Source organism: Bos taurus, chromosome 27 (genome assembly GCF_002263795.3).
Source record: "Bos taurus isolate L1 Dominette 01449 registration number 42190680 breed Hereford chromosome 27, ARS-UCD2.0, whole genome shotgun sequence".
NCBI classification, from domain to species: Eukaryota; Metazoa; Chordata; class Mammalia; order Artiodactyla; family Bovidae; genus Bos; species Bos taurus.
This window is the reverse complement of record NC_037354.1, coordinates 1,306,666-1,330,398: the sequence shown is the minus strand read 5'-3', so window position 1 is coordinate 1,330,398 and position 23,733 is coordinate 1,306,666. Positions and strand designations below refer to the sequence as shown.

Genomic DNA, 23,733 nt, shown 5'->3' with positions numbered 1-23,733 from the left:
GTTACATATTGACAAAACACTTCTTGCCTTAAGAGAACTGCTTTCCAAAACTAACCGTTCATTGATACATGTAAATTATTGTATATTTTTGCCAGTTTATCCTGAATTTCCAGTAGTGAGGAGAGCTCACACCCGTTCCAGCATCTGTCGGTCATACCAGACCAGGGCCTGGAGCCGTTTCCCTAAGTGAGGAGACAGGAGTGGGGGGATGGTGCCCCGGGGCCAGTGGGACCTGCCACTTCGCGAGCTGCGCGGGCAGTCCGGCCGGGCTGTGGGCAGTGGGGCTCTGACCCTGAGAGCAGGGCCCCTGGGGGTCTTCAGCCGAGAACAGCCGTGTGGTGACTCAGGAACGGAGTGGTTCTGCCGTGTGGACCAGGCTGTGGTGGGGAGCCGGGGCGGAGGCGGAGGTGTGCATCCCGGCGCGTCCTGCAGGTGGAGCCCGCGGAACATGCTGGCGGGGTGGAGTCCAGGCCATCCCGGGAGGACTGACTCAAACACATGGGAGGGAAGCCGTGCCCTTCACGGAGGCTGAGGTGAGGCGGGTCGAGGCCGGTTCGGGTTGAAGTGGCACTCGATGCGTTTCGGACACCCTGGAAACACCTGGGGACAGCTGGCAGTACGGCTGGAGCAGAGGTAAAACCTGGGAGCCTGGAGGGGCCAGGCCTGGCTGAGACCCCCAGGGCAGGGTGGGCTCGCAAGATGAGGTTGTGTCCCAGACCCTCAAGGAGGAGCCTTGAGAAGGGGAAGCGACTGTGTGAGTGCTATGAAGGGTCAGACACGGGTGCCGCCGTGCCGGGGTGGGCTGCATGCCGTCGGGAAGATGGGGTGGGGGCTGCCGGGGACACGGGGACGCGGGTACAGGAGGCCCTTTCAGGGTTCTCTGTGAAGAGGAAAAGTGGCTGCCGAAGGAGTGAGATCCAGGAGGTCTTAGTGTTGGGAGCTGTCACTGCACGTCCGAGGGCTGGCCGTCATCAAGCAGAACCACCGACCGGCAGGGAAGTGATCACGTGACGGCGGAGGAGGGCTGCGGAGAGGCCTGGACAAGCCCGGACACCGGTGGGGAGGCCGGGCCAGGCGCCCTGGGGCAGTTGGAGGGATGGACCGATGGTGAGAAGGTGTGGACCTTCTCTTCTGTGTAGAGTCCTTGTGGCCTCGGGAAAGGCTGGGGCCTGAGGGGCAGCACAGAGGGCAGAGCCGCGGGAGCCCGTGCTCAGAGCCTCTCAGGAGGGCCCCGTGGTTGGTGGCTGAGCGTTCAGCACGAGGCTGGTTGGGAAGTGCATGGACTCTTACTGTGACTGCGGGCCTCGGGGTGCTCATGGCCCGGCCCTACTCCCATGCGGGCTCAGATCTCCCTAGCTGCCTCTCTTGTAAATACTGCTGCTGTGAACTGTGGGTTGCATGTTTCTTTTCCAGTCTGTGTTGTCGTTTTCTTTGTGTGTGTACCCAGGAGTGGGATTGCTCAATCTCTTGTTGGTTATATTTTTAATTTTTTCCACTACTGTGTTCTGCATAGTGGCTGCACCGATTTCCATTCCCACCAGCAGTGTAGGAGCATTCCCTTTAATCCACAGCATCCTCAGTGCTTCCTGTCTTTCTGAGGGTAGACAGTAAAGAATCTGCCTGCAGTGCGGGAGACCTGGGTCCAGTCCCTAGATGGGGAAGGTCCCCTGGAGAAGGGAACAGCTGCCCCACTCCAGTACTCTGGCCTGGAGAATTCCGAACGACAGAGGAACCTGGCAAGCTTTAGTCCATGGGTTCACAAAGAGTCAGGCACCACTGAATGACTAACACTTTTTACTTTTCATTCTGACAAGTACAAACTGAAACTTCACTGTGGTTTTGACTTGCATTTTCCTGATTAGCCAGTAATGTTGAGCATCTTTTCATGTGCCTCTTGGCGATCTGCATTTCCTGTTTGGAAGAAATGTCTGTTCTTACAAAACAGATGGGTTAGGGTTAGGGTTAACCCTGCTGCTGCTGCTAAGTCGCTTCAGTCGTGTCCGACTCTGTGCGACCCCATAGACGGCAGCCCACCAGACTCCCCCTTCCTTGGGATTCTCCAGGCAAGAACACTGGAGTGGGTTGCCATTTCCTTCGCCAATGGATGAAAGTGAAAAGTGAAAGTGAAGTTGCTCAGTAGTGTCTGACTCTTAGCGACCCCATGGACTGCAGCCTACCCGGCTCCTCCGCCCATGGGATTTTCCAGGCAAGAGTACTGGAGTTGGGTGCCATTGCCTTCTCCGGGTTAACCCTAACCCATCACTATTAAGATAGCATTAATTTTTTGGAAATTAGTAAGACAATATTTTTGGAAAGTAACTGTTAAAAAATTAAACTGTTATTAAAATTTAAAATGAGACAGTTACTTTGCAAAAATATTGTCTACTAATTTCTAAAAAATTAATGCTATCTTAATGGTGATGGGTTTTCCAACATAATTTTAAAAGTTAGCAGATTTCAGAATAATTCCATAATGAATTTAGAGTCCTCGAATGATTCATTTTACACTCTTTTGATGAGTCATTATAATTGAGTTAAACTTCTTTGTTGAGAACATATATAACTGAATTTTAAGAGGTCTTTTTTTTTTAATGTGTTGGAATTTTCTTTCATTTTTCAGTGTGATTCCATTAACCTTGAGGTTGATCCTTTGGAAAATGAGCAAAATTATAATTGACATCCTCTATCTGTATTCAAACAGTCTGCAACCCCGATCCTCAGATCTTGCTCAGTTACCAAAGGGGAATTTGAAACTGAGTGAGAATGAGATTAAATATTGTTGCATTTCATCCTTTGAATGACATTTTTAGCTCTATGTGGGACAATATATGAAGGTTATTGATTAATTGAAAACAAACCTAATTGACCATTGAGACTTGGTAGAATTTGTCTTTTGTTGGTGAGCATTATTTGGGATGTAAAACCATGGACTAATTTTTACTGTTACTTCAGAATATGACTATAAAGTACTTAGAAAGATGAGTGTCACAAAAAAAATCAATGATTGCTAATTATTTCTGATAATTCTGTTATTTTAGTTACTCAAAAAAGCTTTCACTTTGGATCAAAAATCATTCATTCCTTTTCAAAAGCTCTTTTAATGTGTGTTTAGGTAATTGACTCCTAGGAACATGTTCTTTCTCACTCAGCCAAGACAGCTGGCTAGATAATAATATATAATAGATAGACAAATAATATCATGTGCAAGGAGATACGTTAATTAGGGTTATTCAAAGATAGAAGCATACCATTCCCTTCTCTCAAAGCCAGATCAAGGGATAAATCTGAGACAGATGTATTTAATGGTATGTGAAATTTTCTGTACCGGAATAATATATTAATTCAAGAAAATAAATATTTTCTTTGACCCAAATAGCACAATAAGCTGTCAAACATGTGAATAGAAAGATAATATGGATGGTTGATGATAGCACAGTTGGTAAAGAATCACCTGCAGTACAGGAGACCCAAGTTCAATTCCTGGGTTGAGAAGATCCGCTGGAGAAGGGATAGGCTCCTCATTCCAGTATTCTTGGGCTTCCCTTGTGGCTCATCTGGTAAAGAATCCGCTTGCAATGCAGGAGACCTGGATTCGATCCGTGGGTTGGGAAGATCCCCTGGAAAAGGGAAAGGCTACCCATTCCAGTATTCTGGCCTAGAGAATTCCATAAACTGTAAAGTCCATGGGGTCACAAAGAGTCGGTCACGACTGAGCCACTTTCACTTTGGCTTTCATGGATGGTTAAGAGAATACACACAAAACAGGCTGTCCAGGTTGAAATCTTAGTTCGACTTCTGTAGTTATGTGACAGCAGACAAGACTCTTAGTATTTCTGCCTGTACGTTTACTCATCTGAAAAATGGAGAAAACTGTCTACCTCATCAGGTTTGTGTGGAGAATGAGTTTTCACATAGCGGAATGCCCCAAAACATGGCTTGGCATGTAGAATACACAGTGTATATGCTTTCATGTTATGTGTGCCACGCTGCTTTGTCTTGGTAGTCAAGACCTCTCAGGCACTTGTATGACATTTAAAAATTAATAAACAATATGTACATAAGTTTAAGGAAGGAAATGGCAACCCACTCCAGTATTCTTGCCTAGAGAATCCTATGGACAGAGGAGCAACCCTATGAGCTGCTGTCCATAGGCTCGCACAGAGTCGAACACGACTGAAGCAACTTAGCATGCATGAATGCGTTGGAGAAGGAAATGGAAACCCACTCCAGTGTTCTTGCCTGGAGAATCCCAGGGACAGAAGATCCTGGTGGGCTGCCGTCTATGGGGTCACACAGGGTCGGATACAACTGAAGCGACTTAGCAACAGCAGCATGTCTATATGTATATATATGTAGGACTGAATCACTTTGCTGTATATATATTCTTTTTTAGATTCTTTTTCATTATCCCTCATTACAAGATATTGAGTATAGTTCCATGTGCTATACAGTAGGTTCTTGTTGATTATCTGTTTTATAGATAGTTGTATATATATTTAATCTCAAATTCCTAATTTATGCTCTTTCTCCCCACTTTCCTAACCATAAGTTTGTTTTCTATGTCTGTGCTGCTATTTCTGTTTTGTAAAAATTCCATTTGTATCATTTTCTTGATTCCACTTATAATCAGTATTATAAGATATTTGTCTTTCTGTCTCACTTCACTTGCTATCATAATCTCTGGGTTTATCCATATTGTTGCAAATGGCTTTATTTCATTTTTTTTAATGTCTGGGTAATACTCATGTGTGTGTGTATGTGTGTGTGTATACATACATATATATTACATCCTCCTCATTCAACTGTCAGTGGACATATAGGTTGCTTCTATGACTTGGCTGTTGTAATTAGTGCTGCAGAGAACCTCAGGGGGTTCATGTATTTTTTTCAAATTATAGTTTTCTGTGGATATATGCCCAGGAATGGAATTGCAGGATCATATGGTAGCTCTATTTTTAGTTTTTTAAGGAACCTCCATCCTGTTCTCCAGGTGGCTCAGTGGTAAAGAATCCACCAGCCAATGCAGGAGATGTGGTTTCAATTCCTGGGTCAGAAAGATCCCCTGGAGGAAGGCATGGCAACCCACTCCAGTATTCTTTCCTAGAGAATCCATGGACAGAGGAGCCTGGTGGGCTACAGTCCATGGGGTTGCAAAGAGCTGGACTTGACTGAGCGACTGAGCACACACACACACCTTCAGTAGATGCAGGATTATGCTACTCACTACCACCTTCAGGTCTTAGGTAAACATGTTTTATCCTGGATGTTGGCACCTTGTAAATAAACCATACCTTTTTGCGATCCTTCTGCATCAGCATGTATGATTCAGATTTAATTTTTCATTTTCAGATGCATTCACCAGCTCCCATGCACAGGGGATGCCAGATAGTTGTTCTCCTGAATCTCAGCACCCAGGAGATGGGCTTGTGAGCAGAGCCAGCAAGGGTGCGCCCTCCTTGGGCACGAGGTTAGCATGAGTGATGCAGAGACTCGGGGCTGTGATGGGACTAGAGCCCTGGGGACAGCATCAAGAACTTCCTGGGGGTGGTGGTGGTTCCAGCTGCAGCAGGGCAGACCTGTCCAGTCTGGGGGCTGGGTGCAGCAGTAACCCCAGCCACCAGGGGTGGCGCTGTCAAGCCAGGAGAACCCAGTGCGGCTCAAAGGGCCCAGCTTCAGAGATTTGTTTTGAGAATGAAATGTCAGGATGTCTCAGCTGCTTGGAACAGTCCTGCCACGTAGCACAGGTTCTGCAGGACCCCCACTTACTAGAACATCTGCTGCATGATGCCTGGGTAGTTGTCTGGCCAGCTTTCCTCTTAAATCCCCAGTTCCTACAGTAGAACCTGGAACATAACAATTGCTCAGTACATATTCGAGAGATGAAAAAAATGGTGCTGTCTTTGTAGTGGTTCAACATCCGTTGGCTTCCATTAAGTTACCATGGCTCATTCTCCAGCTGTTTATAATTCTGTCCATCTCTTTGCTTATTCTGATAAATTTCTTGTCTGCTTAAATTAACGAAAGCTACTTTCTATTATCTGCAAGCAAGACTATGTATTTTTGGCCATCATAGATCTTAGACTTCCAATTAATAAAATCCTGGACAATGGACCTGCCACAGGAGACATCATATCACGACACAGGGCAATGTGAAAGGTCTTTTTTAATTAAACTCCTGACTTGATTCTGAAATTATTATGCTGTCTGGAGCTCCTAATTAATTTCAGCTATTTGCCCATGTTTTAATAACTTGAGGGGTAATACATGCACATGATACTAACTTAAAGGCGTAAGCAGATACAGAAATAAATATGAAGATGATGGACATAAAGGGTCACGCCTTGCCTTTTGCACTAGTTTTCCTCTTTATAATTAACAAGGTCTTCAGTTTTGCTTTTGTGTGTGCTTTAGCATCCTTCACATAATGTACTAGTATAGTGTGTGTGTGTGTATTTGTATTTATTTATTTGGCTGCACCGGGTCTTAGTTGCAGCGTGTGGGATCTAGTTCCCTGACGAGGAATGGAACCAGGGCCCCCAGCATGGGGTGTGTGGTGTCTTAGCCGCTGGGTGTCTTAGCCAGTGTACTATTAATATTTGTGATTGTTTCTTTGTTCTTATTTTCCTAAAATACGGGGATACTATTTATATTATTTATATTTGCCTTTTTTAACTTATCCATATATTTGTGAGTTTCTTCATCTGCACGTGAATGTAATTGTTTTCAGGTGTGCAGTATTCTATTAATTGGCTGTTGAAAAACATTTGGGCCATTTCTAGTAGTTCTCTGTAATGCCACCATGAAATCCTCTTTCTACAGAGATGCATCAGCAGAAGGCTAAATATAGAGGATAGATTCTAAGAAGTAGAAGCACTGCCCAACAGAACGTGTACCTTGTAGTGCTGCTCAGTCTTACCTAATGTCTCTCCAAAGTGGCGTCCCGATTTCCTTCCAACTCATCTCAGGATAGACCTGGACACTGTGTCCAATCTCCCCCCACCACAGCCCCCACCTCCATCCTTGCCTCTCGCTGCCCTGCTTCTGCACATGATTACCACTGCTGCTGCCCTAGGAAATCAGATGCAGTGCACAGCTATTTTCTCAGTTGTACTTCTTAAGAATGAAGGTGAGTGTCTTTTCACATTATAGACTGGAGCACTACTGAAAGAAATGCACATACTGTAGAATTCACCCTTTTAATGCATACATATACTTCAAGGCTTTTTCTTTTTTACTATTAAAAATGTGGGAGTTTGATGCTGCAGTGATCACCACAACCTATGTGAGAACACTGCTGTCGCCCCTGAAATTGACAGGGCCTCTCAGCAGTCACTCCTCCTCCCCCTTATGCCAGACTCCAGTTTTCAACAACCACTACTCTGCTCTCTGTCTAGATTCGGCTGCTCTGGATATTGCCTGTAAATACAGTCATTCAATATGTGTTCCTTTGGTGAATGGCTTCTTGTATTTAGCATAATGTTTTCAAGATCTTTTCACTAGTTGATGGACATTTGGATAATTGGGAGGAACGCTGCGCTGATACAAACATTCATGTACAGATTTATGTGTGAACATAGTTTTTTAGTCCTTCCGCCTGTATGTGTTGGAGTGTAACTGCTGAACCTTGTGGTAGCCCCATGTTTCAACCACCCGGTGAATAACAACGGCCAGGCTGTCTTCTGCAGCAGCCTTACCATTGGTACTTCCCATCAACACAGTGCAAGCGCCCCAGTTCCTGCACATCTCTGCCTCCACTTGTTTCTTGTCATTTTGGTCTGAGACACCCTAGTGGGTGTGAAGTGGTTTTGATTTGTTTCCCTAATGATTAATGATGTTGAGCATCTTTTCATTTGCTTGTTGGTCATTTTTATGTCTTTGGAGAAATATGTATTCAAACTAATTGCCAGTATTTTAGTTAGGTTATTTGCCTGCTAAACATGTACTATTTAGCCATGAGTGTTCACATATGTTGGATATAAGTCCCTGAGTAGACACATGGCTTGCACTTTCTCCCATTCTGATTGTGAGCAGGGCAGGGGGGCAGGATTGCAGCTTCAATTTTCTTAGTATTTATTTATTTTTATATATTTGTTGGCTGTGCTCGGTCTTAGTGTGTCATGTAGGATCTAGTTCCCTGACCAGGGATCAAACCTGGACCTTCACTGGAGCACAGAGTCTTAGCCGTTGGACCACCACCGAAGTCCAGGGAGCTTTGATTTTAATGGAAAACCAATTTAGTTTTGTTTCTTACACCAGTTTTGCATTGAGTTGCCTTTCAGACTAACTTTTTTTTTTTTTTGATACTCAGTAATGTCCCACTCTTTGTGACCCCATGGACTGTAGCCTACCAGGACCCTCAGTTCGTGGAATTTTCCAGGCAAGAGTACTGCAGTGGGTTGCCATTACCTTCTTCAGGGGATCTTCCCAACCCAGAGATTGAACCCAGGCCTCCTGCATTGCAGGCAGACGCTTTACCATCTGAGCCACAAGGGAAGCCCAAGTTGGTTGAAAAAGCAAGAGAGTTCCAGAAAAACATCTATTTCTGCTTTATTGACTATGCCAAAGCCTTTGACTGTGTGGATCACAATAAACTGTGGAAAATTCTTCAAGAGATGGGAATACCAGACCACCTGACCTGCCTCTTGAGAAACCTATATGCAGGTCAGGAAGCAACAGTTAGAACTGGACGTGGAACAGCAGACTGGTTCCAAACAGGAAAAGGAGTACATCAAGGCTGTATATCGTCACCCTGCTTATTTAACTTATATGCAGACCACATCATGAGAAACACTGGTCTGGAAGAAGCACAATCTGGAATCAAGATTGCCGGGAGAAATATCAATAACCTCAGATATGCAGATGACACCACCCTTATGGCAGAAAGTGAAGAGGAACTCAAAAGCCTCTTGATAAAAGTGAAAGTGGAGAGTGAAAAAGTTGGCTTAAAGCTCAACATTCAGAAAACTAAGATCATGGCATCTGGTCCCATGACTTCATGGGAAATAGATGGGGAAACAGTGGAAACAGTGTCAGACTTTATTTTTTGGGGCTCCAAAATCACTGCAGGTGGTGACTGCAGCCATGAAATTAAAAGATGCTTACTCCTTGGAAGGAAAGTTATGACCAACCTAGATAGCATAATAAAAAGCAGACATATTACTTTGCCTACAAAGGTCCATCTAGTCAAGGCTATGGTTTTCCCAGTGGTCATGTATGGATGTGCAGAGTTGGACTGTGAAGAAAGCTGAGCGCTGAAGAATTGATGCTTTTGAACTGTGGTGTTGGAGAAGACTCCTGAGAGTCGCTTGGACTGCAAGGAGATCAGCCTGTCCATTCTAAAGGAGATCAGTCCTGGATGTTCATTGGAAGGACTGATGCTGAAGCTGAAACTCCAATACTTTGGCCACTTCATGCGAAGAGTTGACTCATTGGAAAAGACCCTGATGCTGCAGGGATTGGGGGCAGGAGGAGAAGGGGACAACAGAAGATGAGGTGGCTGAATGGCATTACGGATCGATGCACATGAGTCTGGGTAAACTCTGGGAGTTGGTGATGGACAGGGAGGCCTGGCGTGCTGCAATTCATGGGGTCTCAAAGAGTCGGACATGACTGAGCGACTAAACTGAACTGAAAGAGAATCAGTTTTTTTTTTTTTTTTTCAGTTTATCTACTGACTGGAGACAGTTAAGAAATTGTTTATTTTTATCCATAAAAACAGTATAGCCATAACTTTGAAATGAATGGCTTTTATTGAAACATCACTTACACATAAACTTTTCTCATTAGTTGAATGTGAGACTTGCTTGTGATTCAAATTATTTTGTGAGGCAAATTGTTTTTCCTGACAATAAGCTCATCATCACATGAGAAGAAAAATTAGTTGTTATAACAAGCTGTTCTTTTGCTAGATTATAAAGAAATGGAGCAGCGCAAAGAAAATTCTCAACAGCAAAATGATGGTTCCGGTCAGGCTCACTGGATCAGTAAACTCCGACATCCATAGAGTATAGTGCAGGGCTCGCTGGAGTGTCCTTAGATAGAATTACTAGAGCATGTGCCTCTGAGAAAGGAGAGCAGATAACCACAGGGTATGGCTCAGAGCAAGAGAAAACCTCACCATCATTAGTGCCGGCCTATTTTCATTATCTCAAAATAATATAACCCCATTGAAAGCTCCATCTCAGCCATGGCTGACATGGTAATTTAAAGCTTCTTCTATGTACAAGTTCTTAATTTGGAAAGGTGGGTTTAGAGTATTTTATGATTAATTATCCCTTTTGGTCAAGTTGTTTGTTTTTCAAGTGTGATTATTACAGGTTGGTATGTATTTCCTTCGGAATCCCTCAGGATATTGATAAAGGATTTATGAAATGAGTATATCAGTGACAACCATCACCAAATACTACACTCATGTTCCTCTGAAAAACTGCTCGGTGTCAAATCGTACATAGTGGTACTCCTCTGTGTGAAATTAATACATTAGTAACATTCTGTAAGTAAAGTAGAAAGTAGCTGATACTATTCAGGAGAAACATGATGCTCATCATCTGATCTCCATGAGAGATGCCTCTTCTCATCTGTGTTAGCAGCAACCTGAGCAAAGACGTGTGTGAGAAGAGCTTTAGCACAAAGCAGACCCTCATATTGACTCTCAATCTTCCCAGCAACCAGGAACAGACTCTCTACTGAGATTTCAGATGACGAAATAGGCTTGACAATGTTGTAATTCCTCATAGATCACAAAACTAGCAAGTGGATGAGGTAAGCTTCACATCTACTGTTTTTTTCCCAAATATTTGTCTTGTCTAATTAGTACTTGAGAAAGACATAAAGAAGGCAGGTCGGCATATTTGTCCCTTCTGTCTATCTAGAACAAAATTCTGTCTCATATATACGTCATTAAGACCTTTCTACATCATTATGTAATCTTTGTTTTCTAATACTGAATTAATACTGAATTAAACTGTCTTCTATTTAGTGTAACACATTGTATAAGATTGATGTGAGAAGCAATTCATATATGATAGATGTGTGAGATACCTAGGTTATTTCTAATTTCAAGTATTAAAAATAATCCTGCTGTACACACACCTGAATATGCAAAAAATAATGATCACACTTTTCTGATTAAAAATTTTAGAGGTAGAATCATTGATAAAAGAATATTGTCAAATTGTACACATCTACTCACACACTCACCAAAAATGAACACTCAGGTGCCTTTTCCTAGTGCACCCCAAATCGCTTTTTAAAAACTTCAGCATTCTTAGCTGAAGATGATCTCCCTTTGTTGTTATAATACATATTTTTCAAGTTAAGATCTTTTCATAGTTTATTTTTAATTATTTATAATTAATGATATTCTTAGGGTAATGTAATTTGTTATTTTTTTGAGTTTCCACTTTGCTTTTTTTCCTGTTTTTCAAAGTATCTCTTTGTAAATTGAAGATATTAATCCTGTGTCTGGCAGATTGATTGCATTTATACCAGCTGATATTTTCTCTTTTGCTTGCCAACGAAGGGGATTTTTTCCACCCAGTTGTAAAATCCATCAATCTCTCCCATTATTTTTGTTTCTGTTTCTTTCGAGTCATGTCCTTTCCATCACACCCAACTCAGTCATCTGCAGACTAACCTGATATTTGATTTGAAAAATCACGTAAGTGCAGCGTATCTTGCCTTTCCAGCTTGAATTTCCCAGTCTTTTCCATGTATATCACCTTGAAAAGTAAACTCCCCCTTTCAAGTCCGAATGATATCTGATACACGTGAAAAGGAAGAAAACGACAAGGGTTAATCATAACCTCTTTTATCATCATATAAATATTTCTCCTATTTAGACACTAATGGTTAATTCTTTAAAAAAATTTGTCATTCTTCTGAGTTTCCCATTTATAGTTAAATTGAAAAATACAGATATGAACTTCAACTAACAAACCCTGTCTCATTTTAATCTCAAAAACGTAGTAAATTTTAAACTTTTATAGGTTGAGTATCCTTTGGAAGGGGGAACACACGTATAAATCACCTCAGAGCCTACATTATGTAAAACTCACTGTGTCACAGCTGCTGTCTCCTGTGTATCACGTGAGGCCCTTTACGCTCGAGTTTGATGATGAATTAGTGCAGAAGCAAAGGGTTAACTTGCAAAGGAGACTGTGAAGGGGCGTCTGGGTGGTTACCAGGGCCTGGGAAGAGTGTGGTCTCATTCTTACAATGGGATGTGGTCTGCATCTAAGCTCTTCTGTCTGGCAGGAACAGCCTGTCGCTCCAGGCCAGTTTCTTTCTGGTCTCAGAGACGGCTTTCTTCCATCAGATGATGAAGGGATAACATGGCTGCAAGGTCAGGACAAGGGCCCTGAGTTTTCACAGGTGCAGACAGGACCCAGGTTGTCTTTGAACGAATCCCCGTTGGTGCCCCCACCTCTATGCAGACATGACGATTAGAAAACCCTCCAGGAAGTATTCACATAACCATCCAGTTCCCTGGTTGTTCTCAAAGTTGCTGACGAAAATACCACTGGGCCTTTAATCTGAAAAGCTTTTACAAGTAAGTGGGCCTCCTCCTGTTTGTAAACACCTAGGAAAGGATCATGGGTTCTTCTTGCATTGTAGAAACGCTTATGGTCAGGAGGGTAGGCATTTAGTCTGTTTATGTGGAATATGTTACAGAGAGGATAGTGTTTTCAATAACAGAGATTAATATTTTATTTTTAAAGTTTAGCTGCAGTCCTTCTTTTTTCCTAAAAATCACTTCTTATTGAAGTCCTCGTGTGTCTCAAGTATCATCTACTTCACTCAGTTCAACTTTATCCCACAGAAGGAACAAAAGTAATATACATTCAGTTATATTAATTTTTTAAGTTCAATATTTTTATTGTTTTTACTCACTTCTGAGGATGGGGGGAGAACAGTGTGGAGATTCCTTAAAAAACTGGAAATAGAACTGCCTTATGATCCAGCAATCCCACTGCTGGTCATACACACTGAGGAAACCAGAAGGGAAAGAGACACGTGTACCCCAATGTTCATCGCAGCACTGTTTATAATAGCCAGGACATGGAAGCAACCTAGATGTCCATCAGCAGATGAATGGATAAGAAAGCTATGGTACATATACACAATGGAGTATTACTCAGCCATTAAAAAGAATACATTTGAATCAGTTCTAATGAGGTGGATGAAACTGGAGCCTATCATACAGAGTGAAGTAAGCCAGAAGGAAAAACACCAATACAGTATACTAACGCATATATATGGAATTTAGAAAGATGGTAACAATAACCCTGTGTACGAGACAGCAAAAGAGACACTGAGGTATAGAACAGTCTTATGGACTCTGTGGGAGAGGGAGAAGGTGGAAAGATTTGGGAGAATGGCATTGAAACATGTAAAATATCATGTAAGAAACGAGTTGCCAATCCAGGTTCGATGCACGATACTGGATGCTTGGGGCTAGTGCACTGGGATGACCCAGAGGGATGGTATGGGGAGGGAGGAGGGTTCAGGATGGGGAACACATGTATACCTGTGGCGGATTCATTTTGATATTTGGCAAAACTAATACAATTATGTAAAGTTTAAAAATAAAATTAAAAAAAAAATCCAAAAATCAGTGGCTTAACCCCCCCCCCCAAAAAAAAGACAAAAAAGAAAAAAGAAAAAGAAACGTAACCTAGGGTATTAAACTACTGTTCAAGAAATAAGCTACAAGAATATATTGTACAGCACAGGGACTATACCAAATATTTTACAATAATTTTAAATGGAGAATAATGTATAAAAATATTGAATCACTAAAAAATGTCTGGATAAAAACAGCTATGTTGAAAAGACGTGGAGAGTGTACAAAATTCTTATTTAAAACATAAATATTTCTAAATCAATATAAAAGAGAGACCATAACAGTAGCCCCAAATATAACTACTTATACAGATGAACTGTGCTTATTAAAATGAAATGAATGGCATGATGGACAAAGGTCCTTGGAATGACTGCTGAATGGTTTTATCCAGAGGGTCTGGGTGTGTGTGGGGGGTTGGGGGAGGATGTGTTTGCAGCTATGGCTAATTCCCTACCCACAGGAGGAACCAAATAAATAAGTAAACAAACAAAGAAATGAACAGATATTTAATAATAATAATAATAATGAACTTAGACATCATCTGTGCAGAGAGACAGGTTCAAGGGGAAGGCACACTGTTCATTTCACGGACTCCAGCATTTAATTCCCACTTCCTCCCATCAGAGAAGCAAACCTCTAACATCACAGGAAGAGTGTCCACTGGCCAATCACACAGGATGGAAGGGAACCCCAAAGGCGAGAAGGGCCTGTGGATGGGAAGGACACAAGGACGGGAAGAACCCAAGGACAAGAAGGACCAACGGACAAGGAGTACCACCTGAAGAGTTGACTCTGGGCTGCTGTCCGTCTCCACCATCAGCAGCTCTGTGTTCCTAGTATCCAGTTTAACCTATAAAACTCTGAACCCCACTTCAACAAACTATCAGTAGAGATAAGATAGATGTACTCAGGAGAGTTTTATGCTGATTAAATTACAGCACCCCACAGGACACCAGGTCCTGGCTGGCACTCTGGAAGTGTGACTTCCACTTCCTCCTCTATACTTCTTCCCAATCAGACTATACATGGCAGGTGGACTTCTGTCCACTGGGACTAAGTCTGAACAACTCTTTGATTCAACCTCTTTCCCAAACCCAAGTCTAATGCATCAAAGTCACATTGGAGAGCATTCCTTTGGGGAAAAAAATCCAAACTCCATGAAGAGAAATATTATCCAAATGACCTGGGTGAGCCTAAGAAATCTGAATATTTTACAAAGTCTCAGTTTATTCTGATGCAGGACTAGATTTGAGCACCCGGTCTATCTCATTTATACATTCACAGGGTCAAGGTGACAAGCAATTTTGGGGATCCTGGATCATGAATTCATAAATAAGTATATGTTAAAAATCTGTGAGTATGCATTATTTTTCTTTTCCTAAATCCAGAGTGTGTGCACCATTTTGAGATGTTTTCCCAGTCAGGGATGCAGGAAAGTGAAACGTGATGGATGGCAAGAGTCCTGCATGATACTTTCCATATCCATTTCCAAGTATTTCCAGAATACTTTCTGGAGATGAACCATGTGTCTGTCTAGTCATCAGTGACGCGTGGGTGCCCCTCAGTTCAAATCAGTCACTCAGTCATATCTGACTCTCTGCGAGCCCAAGACCAACATGCCAGGCCCCCTGTCCATCTCCAACTCCCAGAGCTTGCTCAGGAATCATGTCCATCAAGTCAATGATGCCATCCAACCATCTTATCCTCTGTCAGCCTCTTCCTGCCTTCAGTCTTTCCCAGCATCAGGGTCTTTTCCAGTGAGTCAGTTCTTCACATCAAGTGGCCAAAGGATTGGAGTTTCAGCTTCAGCATCAGTCCTTCCAATGAATATTCCGGACTAATTTCCTTTAGGATTGACTGGTTTACAGTCCAAGGAACTCTCAGAGTCTTCTCCAACACCACAGTTCAAAAGCATCAATTCTTCGGTGCTCAGCTTTCTTTATAGTCCCAACTCTCACATCCATACATGACTACTGGAAAAACCATAGCCTTGACTAGATGGACCATTGTTGGCAAAGTAATGTCTCTGCTTTATAATATGCTGTCTAGGTTGGTCATAGCTTTTCTTCCAAGGAGCAAGTGTCTTTGACTTTCATGACTGCAGTCACCATCTGCAATGATTTTGGAGCCCAAGAAAATAAGTCTGTCACTGTTGCCATTGTTTCCCCATCTATTTGCCATGAAGTGATGAGACCCGATGCCATGATCTTAGCTTTCTGAATGTTGAGTTTTAGGCCAGCTTTTTCTCTCTTCTCTTTCACGTTCAGCAAGAGGCTCTTTAGTTCTTCACTTTCTGCCGTAAGGGTGGTGTGTCATCGTTGTGTCCGAGGTTATTGATGTTTCTCCCGGCAATCTTGATTCCAGCTCATTCTTCATCCAGCCCATCATTTTGCATGATGTACTTGACGTATAAGTTAAATAAGAAGGGTGACATTATACAGCTTTGACGAACTCATTTCCCAGTTGCGAACCAGTCTGCTGTTCCATGTCCCGTTCTAACTGTTGCTTCTTGACCTGCATATAGATATCTCAGGAGGCAGGTCAGGTGTTCTGGTATTTCCATCTCTTGAAGAATTTTCCACAGTTTGTTGTGATCTACACAGTCAAAGGCTTTGGCATAATCAATAAAGCAGAAGTAGATGTTTTTCTGGAACTCTCTAGTTTTTTTGATGATCCAACGGATATTGGCAATTTATCTCTAATTCCTCTGCCTTTTCTAAATCCAGTTTGAATATCTGGAAGTTCATGGTTCATGTACTGTTGAAGCCTGGCTTGGAGAATTTTGAGCATTACTTTGCTAGCTTGTGAGATGAGTGCAATTGTGCAGTAGTTTGAACATTCTTTGGCATTGCCTTGCTTTGGGATTGGAATGAAATCTGACCTTTTCCACTCTTGTGGCCATTGCTAAGTTTTCCAAATTTGCTGGCATATTGTGCGCAGCATGTTAATAACATCATCTTTTAGCATTTGAAATAGCTCAACTGGAATTCCATCACCTCCACTAGCTTTGTTTGGAGTGATGCTTCCCAAGGCCAATCTGACTTCACATTCCAGGATGTCTGGTTCTAGGTGAGTGATCACACTATCATGGTTATCTCGGTCCTGAAGATCTTTTTTGTATAGTTTTTCTGTGTATTCTTGCCATCTCTTCTTAATATCTTTTGCTTCTGTGCCCCTCTGGGACCTTTATGTTCAGAACCAGGGCTGGGGCTTGTGAATAACTCAGAGTCTGAACACTTTAGGAGTTAGTCTATAGAAAAGGATACATTGTTATAAGAAGTGAGATAATTTTTAGAAAACAGAAGGCAGTACATTCAGTCTGAAGGTGATTCTGTGCCATGTGGGTTGAGAGCTGGGCTCCAGATTCTAATCACTGAGATTCTGACTGAAGAGCTCAAATCCTACTCCTGTTCTGTCACTTAGGAAGACTGCTTAGTTTTCCCGGGTGTTTCTCTTTTTCAACCAGTTAAAAAAAAAAAAAAGTGTTTAATACGATTACTTAAGTCACAAGATTGATGCAAGAAGGAAAGGGACAATACATATAAAGCACTTAAAATAGTGTCTCTTGCTTACAAGTAACCAGAGCTGACGCTTTTCTTTATCTCCCTTCCCATCCCACCTCTAGGTTGATACAGAGCCCTATTTGAGTTTCCTAAGACATAAGCAAATTCCCTTTGGCTATCTGTTTCACATATAGGAATGTAAGTTTCCATGTTACTCTTTCCATACATCTCACTGTCTCCTCCCCTCTCCCCATGTCCATAAGTTTATTCTATATGTCTGTTTCTCCATTGCTGCCCTGTAAATAAATTCTTCATTACCATTTTTCTAGATTCCATATATGCTTTAGAATACGATATTTATCTTTCTCTTTCTGACTCACTTCAGTCTGTATAATAGGCTCCAGGTTCATCCACCTCATTAAAACTGACTCAGATGTGTTCCTTTTTATGGCTGAGTAATATTCCATTGTGTATATGTACCACAACTTATTTATCCATTCATCTGTTGATGGGCATCTAGGTTGCTTCCATGTTCTAGCTATTGTAAATAGTTCTGCAATGAACAATGGGATACATGTATCTATTTCAATTTTGGTTTCCTCAGGGTATATACCTAGGAGTGGGATTGCTGGGTCATATGGTGCTTTTATTCCTAGTTTTTTAAGGAATCTCCAAACTATCTTCCATAGTGGCTGTATCAATTTACATTCCCACCAACAGTGCAAGAGCGTTCCCTTTGCTCCACACCCTCTCCAGGATGTATTGTTTGTAGACTTTTTGATGATGGCCATTCTGACTGGTGTGAGGTGATATCTCATTGTAGTTTTGATTTGCATGTCTCTAACTAAGATCATGGCATCTGGTCCCATCACATCATGGGAAATAGATGGAGAAACAGTGGAAACACTGTCAGACTTTATTTTTCTGGACTCCAAAATCACTGCAGATGGTGATTGCAGCCATGAAATTAAAAGACCCTTACTCCTTGGAAGAAAAGTTATGACCAGCCTAGATAGCATATTCAAAAGCAGAGACATTACTTTACCAACAAAGGTCCGTCTAGTCAAGGCTATGGTTTTTCCAGGGTCATGTATGGATGTGAGAGTTGGACTGTGAAGAAAGCTGAGCGCTGAAGAATTGATGCTTTTGAACTGTGGTGTTGGAGAAGACTCTTGAGAGTCCCTTGGACTGCAAGGAGATCCAACCAGTCCATTCTGAAGGAGATCAGCCCTGGGTGTTCTTTGGAAGGAATGATGCTAAAGCTGAAACTCCAGTCAACACCTCATGCGAAGAGTTGACTCATTGGAAAAGACTCTGATGCTGGGAGGGATTGGGGGCAGGAGAAAAAGGGGATGACAGAGGATGAGATGGTTGGATGGCATCACTGACTCGATGGGTGTGAGTTTGAGTGAATCCCGGGAGTTGGTGATGGACTGGGAGGCCTGACTTGCTGCGATTCATGGGGTCGCAAAGATGTCGGACACGACTGAGCGACTGAACTGAACTGAACTGAATAATGAGCAATGTTGAGCATCTTTTCATGTGTTCGTTAGCCATCTGTATGTCTTCTTTGGAGAAATGTCTATTTAAGTCTTTTTCCCACTTTTAAATTGAGTTGTTTGTTTTTCTGGTATTGAGTTGTATGAGCTGCTTGTATATTCTGGAAATTAATCCTTTGTCAGTTGTTTCATTTGCTATTATTTTCTCACATTCTGCAGGTTGTCTTTTCACCTTGCTTATAGTTTCCTTGCTGTGCAAAAGCTGTTAAGTTTAATCAGGTCCCACTTATTTACTTTTTTTAAATTTCCATTACTCTAGGAGGTGGGCCCTGCTGCTGCTGCTGCTGCTGCTAAGTCACTTCAGTCGTGTCCAACTCTGTGCGACCCCATAGACGGCAGCCCACCAGGCTCCCCCGTCCCTGGGATTCTCCAGGCAAGAACACCGGAGTGGGTTGCCATTGCCTTCTCCTAGGAGGTGGGTCATAGAGGATCTTATTTTGATTTATGTCATTGAGTGTTCTGCCTATGTTTTCCTCTAAGAGTTTTACAGTTTCTGCTCTTACATTTAGCTCTTTAATCCATTTTGAGTTTATCTTTGTGTATGGTATTAAGAAGTGTTCTAATTTCATTCTTTTACATGTAGCTGCCCAGTTTTCCCAGCACCATTTATTGAAGAGGCTGTCTTTGCCACATTGTATATTCTTGCCTCCTTTGTCAAAAATAAGCTACCCATAGGTGCATGGGTTTATTTCTTGGCTTTCTATCTTGTTCCATTGGTCTATATTTCTGTTTTTGTGCCAGTACCATACTGTCTTGATGACTGTCAGTTCAGTTCAGTCACTCAGTCGTGTCCAACTCTTAGTAACCCCATGAATCGCAGCACGCCAGGCCTCCCTGTCCATCACCAACTCCCGGAGTTCACTCAGACTCACACCCATCGAGTCAGTGATGCCATCCAGCCATCTCATCCTCTGTCATCCCCTTCTCCTCCTGCCCCCAATCCCTGCCAGCATCAGAGTCTTTTCCAATGAGTCAGCTCTTCACATGAGGTGGCCAAAGTACTGGAGTTTCAGCTTTAGCATCATTCCTTCCAAAGAACACCCAGGGCTGATCTCCTTCAGAATGGACTGGTTGGATCTCCTTGCAGTCCAAGGCACTCTCAAGAGTCTTCTCCAACACCACAGTTCAAAAGCATCAATTCTTTGGTGCTCAGCTTTCTTCACAGTCCAACTCTCACATCCATACATGACCACTGGAAAAACCATAGCCTTGACTAGATGGATCTTTGTTGGCAAAGTAATGTCTCTGCTTTTGAATATGCTATCTAGGTTGGTCATAACTTTTCTTCCAAGGAGTAAGGGTCTTTTAATTTCATGGCTGCAATCACCATCTGCAGTGATTTTGGAGCCCAAAAAAATAAAGTCTGATACTGTTTCCACTGTTTCCCCATCTATTTCCTATGAAGTGATGGGATTAGATGCCATGATCTTCGTTTTCTGAATGTTGAGTTTTAGGCCAACTTTTTCACTCTCCTCTTTCACCTTCATCAAGAGGCTTTTTATGACTTCATCAAGAGGCTTGATGATTGTAGCTTTGTAGTATAATCTGAAGTCAGGAAGGTTGATTCCTCCAGCTCCATTCTTCTTTCTCAAGACTGCTTTGGCTATTGGGGGAATTTTGTGTTTCCATATGAATTGTGAAATTTTGTCTTCTGGTTCTGTGAAAATTCCACTGGTAATTTGATAGGGATTGCATTGAATCTGTAGGTTGTATTTGGTAATATAGTCATTTTCACAATATTGATTCATCCTACCCAGGAACATGGACTATCTCTCTGTTTATGTCATCTTTGATTCATTTAATTAGTGTTGTGTAATAATTTTCTGTGTACAGTTTTCTTGTCTCCTTAGATAAGTTTATCCCTAGATATTTTATTCTTTTTGTTGCAATGGTGAATGGGATTGATTCCTTAATTTCTCTTTCTGATTTTTCATTGTTAGTATATAGAAATGCAAGTGATTTCTGTGTATTGATTCTGTATCCTGCAAGTTTGCTAAATTCACTGATTAGCTCTAGTAATTTTCTAATACTATCTTTAGGGTATTCTCTGTATAGTGTCGTCATCTGCAAACAGTGAGAGCTTTACTTCTTCTTTTCTGATCTGGATTCCTTTTATTTTTCGTCTCTGATTGCTATAACTAGGACTTCCAGAACTGTGCTGAAATATACTGGTGAAGGTGGACACCCTTGTCTTGTTCCTGATCTTAGGGGTCATGCTTTCAGCTTTTCACCATTCAGAATGATGTTTGCTATAGGCTTATCATATTTGGCCTTTACTATGTTGAGGTAGATTCCTTCTTTGCCCACTCTTTGAAGAGTTTTCATCATAAATGGTGCTGAATTTTGTCAAAGGCTTGACAGGCTTTTTGAAAGGCTTCTGTAAAGATGCAGAAAATCTGCATCTATTGAGATTATCATATAGTCTTCAAGTTTCAATTTGTTAATATGGTGTGTCACATTGATTGATTTCCATATATTGAAGAATCCTTGCATCCCTGGAATAAACCCAACTTGATCATAATCTATGAGCTTTTTGATGTGTTGCTGAATTCTGTTTGCTAAAATTCTGTTCAGGATTTTTGCATCTGTGTTCATCAATGATATTGGCCTGTAGTTTTCTTTTTTTGTGTTGTCTTTGGTTTTGGTATCAGGGTGATGGTGGCCTCATAGAATGAGTTTGGAAGTGTTTCTTCCTCTGTGGTATTTTGAAAGAGTTTTAGAAGGATAGGCATTAGCTCTTCTCTAAATGTTTGATAGAATTCTGTGAAGCCATCAGGTCCTGGGTTTTTGTTTTTTGGGAGATTTTTGATCACAGCTTCAATTTCAGTGCATGTAATTTGGTTGTTCATAACTTCTATTTCTTCCTGGCTCAGTCTTGGAAGATTGAACTGTTCTAAGAATCTGTCCATTTCTTCCAGGTTATCCATCTTATTGCCATATAGTTATTCTTAATAGTCTCTTATAATCCTTTGTATTTCTGCACTGTCTGTTGTAACCTCTACTTTTTCATTTCTAATTCTGTTGATTTGAGTCTTCTCTCTTTTTTTCTTGATGAGTCTGGTTAAAGGTTTGTCAGTTTTGTTTATATTTTCTCAAAGAATGAGCTTTTAGTTTTATTAATCTTTACTATTGTTTCTTTCGTTTCTTTTTCATTTATTTCTACTCTGACCTTTATGATTTCTTTCCTTCTGCTAATTTTGGGGGGTTTTTGTTCTTTTTTTTCCAGTTGTTTTAGGTGTAAAGTTAGGCTGTCTATTCAATGTTTTTTCTTGTTTCTTGTGTATTGCTATCAACCTCCCTCTTAGAACTGCGTTTGCTGCTTCCCATAGGTTTTGAGTTGTCGTGTTTTCATTGTCATTTGTTTCTAGAAATTTTTTGATTTCCCTTTTGATTTCTTCAGTAGCCTGTTGGTTATTTAGAAACGTATTGTTTAATCTCCATGTGTTTGTGGTTTTTTATAGGGTTTTTTGTGTGTAATTGATATCATTGTGGTCAGAAAAGAAGCTTGATACAGTTTCAGTTTTCTTAAATTTACTGAGGTTTGATTTGTGACCCACAATGTGGTCTATCCTGGAGAATGTTCATGTGCACTTGAGAAGAAGGTGTGTTCTGCATTTGGATGGAATGTCCTGAAGATATCAATGAGATCCATCTCATCTCATGTATATTTAAGACTTGTATTTCCTTATTAATTTTCTTTGATGATCTGTCCATTGGTGTGAGTGGGGTGTTAAAGTCTCCTACTATTACTGTGTTACTGTCCGTTTTTCCTTTTATGTCTGTTAGTGTTCTCTTATGTATTGAGGTGCTCCTAGTTGGATGCATAGATATTTACAATTGTTTTGTCTTCCTCTTGGATTGATCCCTTGATCATTATGTAGTGTCCTTCCTTATCTCTTGTAATATTCTTTATTTTAAAGTCTATTTTGTCTGATATGAGGATTGCTACTCCAGCTTTCCTTTGCTTCCCATTTGCATGGAATATATTTTCCCATCCTCTCACTTGCAGTCTATATGTGTCTTTAGGTCTGAAGTGGATTTCTTGTAGACAGCATATAAATGGGTCTTGTTTTTGTAACTATTCAGCCAGTCTGTGTCTTTTGGGTGGAGCATTTGATCCATTTACATTTAAAGTAACTATTGATATATATGTTCCTATCGCCATTTTCTTAATTGTTTGGGGTTTGATTGTGTAGATCTTTTCCTTCTCTAGTATTTCTTGACTATATAAGTCCCTTTAACATTTGTTGTAAAGCTGATTTGGTGGTACTAAATTCTGTTAACTTTTGCTTGTCTGAAAAGCTTTTGATTTCTCCATCAGTTTTGAATGAGATTCTTGCTGGGTACAGAAATTTTGGTTGTAGATATTTCCCTTTCAGTACTTTAAATATATCCTGCCTTTCCCTTCTGACCTGCAGAGTTTCTGCTGAAAGGTTGGCTGTTAAACGTATGGGGTTTCCCTTGTATGTTACTTGTTGCTTTTCCCTTGTTGTTTTTAATATTCTTTCTTTGTGTTTAATTTTGTTAGTTTGATTAGTATGTGTCTTGGTGTGTTTCTCCTTGGGTTTATCCTGTGTGTGGGACTCTTTGCACCTCGTGGACTTGACTATTTCCTTTTCCATGTTGGGAAAAATTTCAACTATAATCTCTTCAAAATTTTTCTCATACCGCTTCTTTTTCTCTTCTTCTTCTGGGATACCTATAATTCAAATGTTTGATATTGTCCCTGAGGTCTCTGAGGCTAACCTCAGTTCTTTTCATTCTTTTTACTTTATTCTGCTCTTCAGAAGTTATTTCCACCATTTTATCTTCCAGCTCACTGATTCATTCTTCTGCTTCAGATATTCTGCTATTAATTCCTTCTAGAGTATTTTTAATTTCAGTAATTGTGCTTTGTCTCTGTATGTTTATTCTTTAATTCTTCTAGGTCTTTGTTAATTGATTTTGGCATTTTCTCCATTCTGTTTTCAAGGTTTTTGATCACCTTTAACTATCATTATCGGAGAAGGCAATGGCACCCCACTCCAGTACTCTTGCCTGGAAAATC

At 41.2% G+C, this 23,733-nt stretch overlaps 1 long non-coding RNA gene across 1 annotated transcript in view; it reads left to right on the top strand.

Moving 5' to 3' along the window:
- Positions 1-58: 58 nt before the first annotated feature.
- Positions 59-23,733, top strand: part of LOC132344028 (uncharacterized) — a 35,619-nt gene continuing 11,944 nt past the window's right edge. Inside the window, exons 1-2 of the long non-coding RNA XR_009493090.1 lie at positions 59-633; positions 18,946-19,101. This is a non-coding gene — a long non-coding RNA (uncharacterized lncRNA). The remainder of the gene's footprint in view (positions 634-18,945; positions 19,102-23,733) is intronic.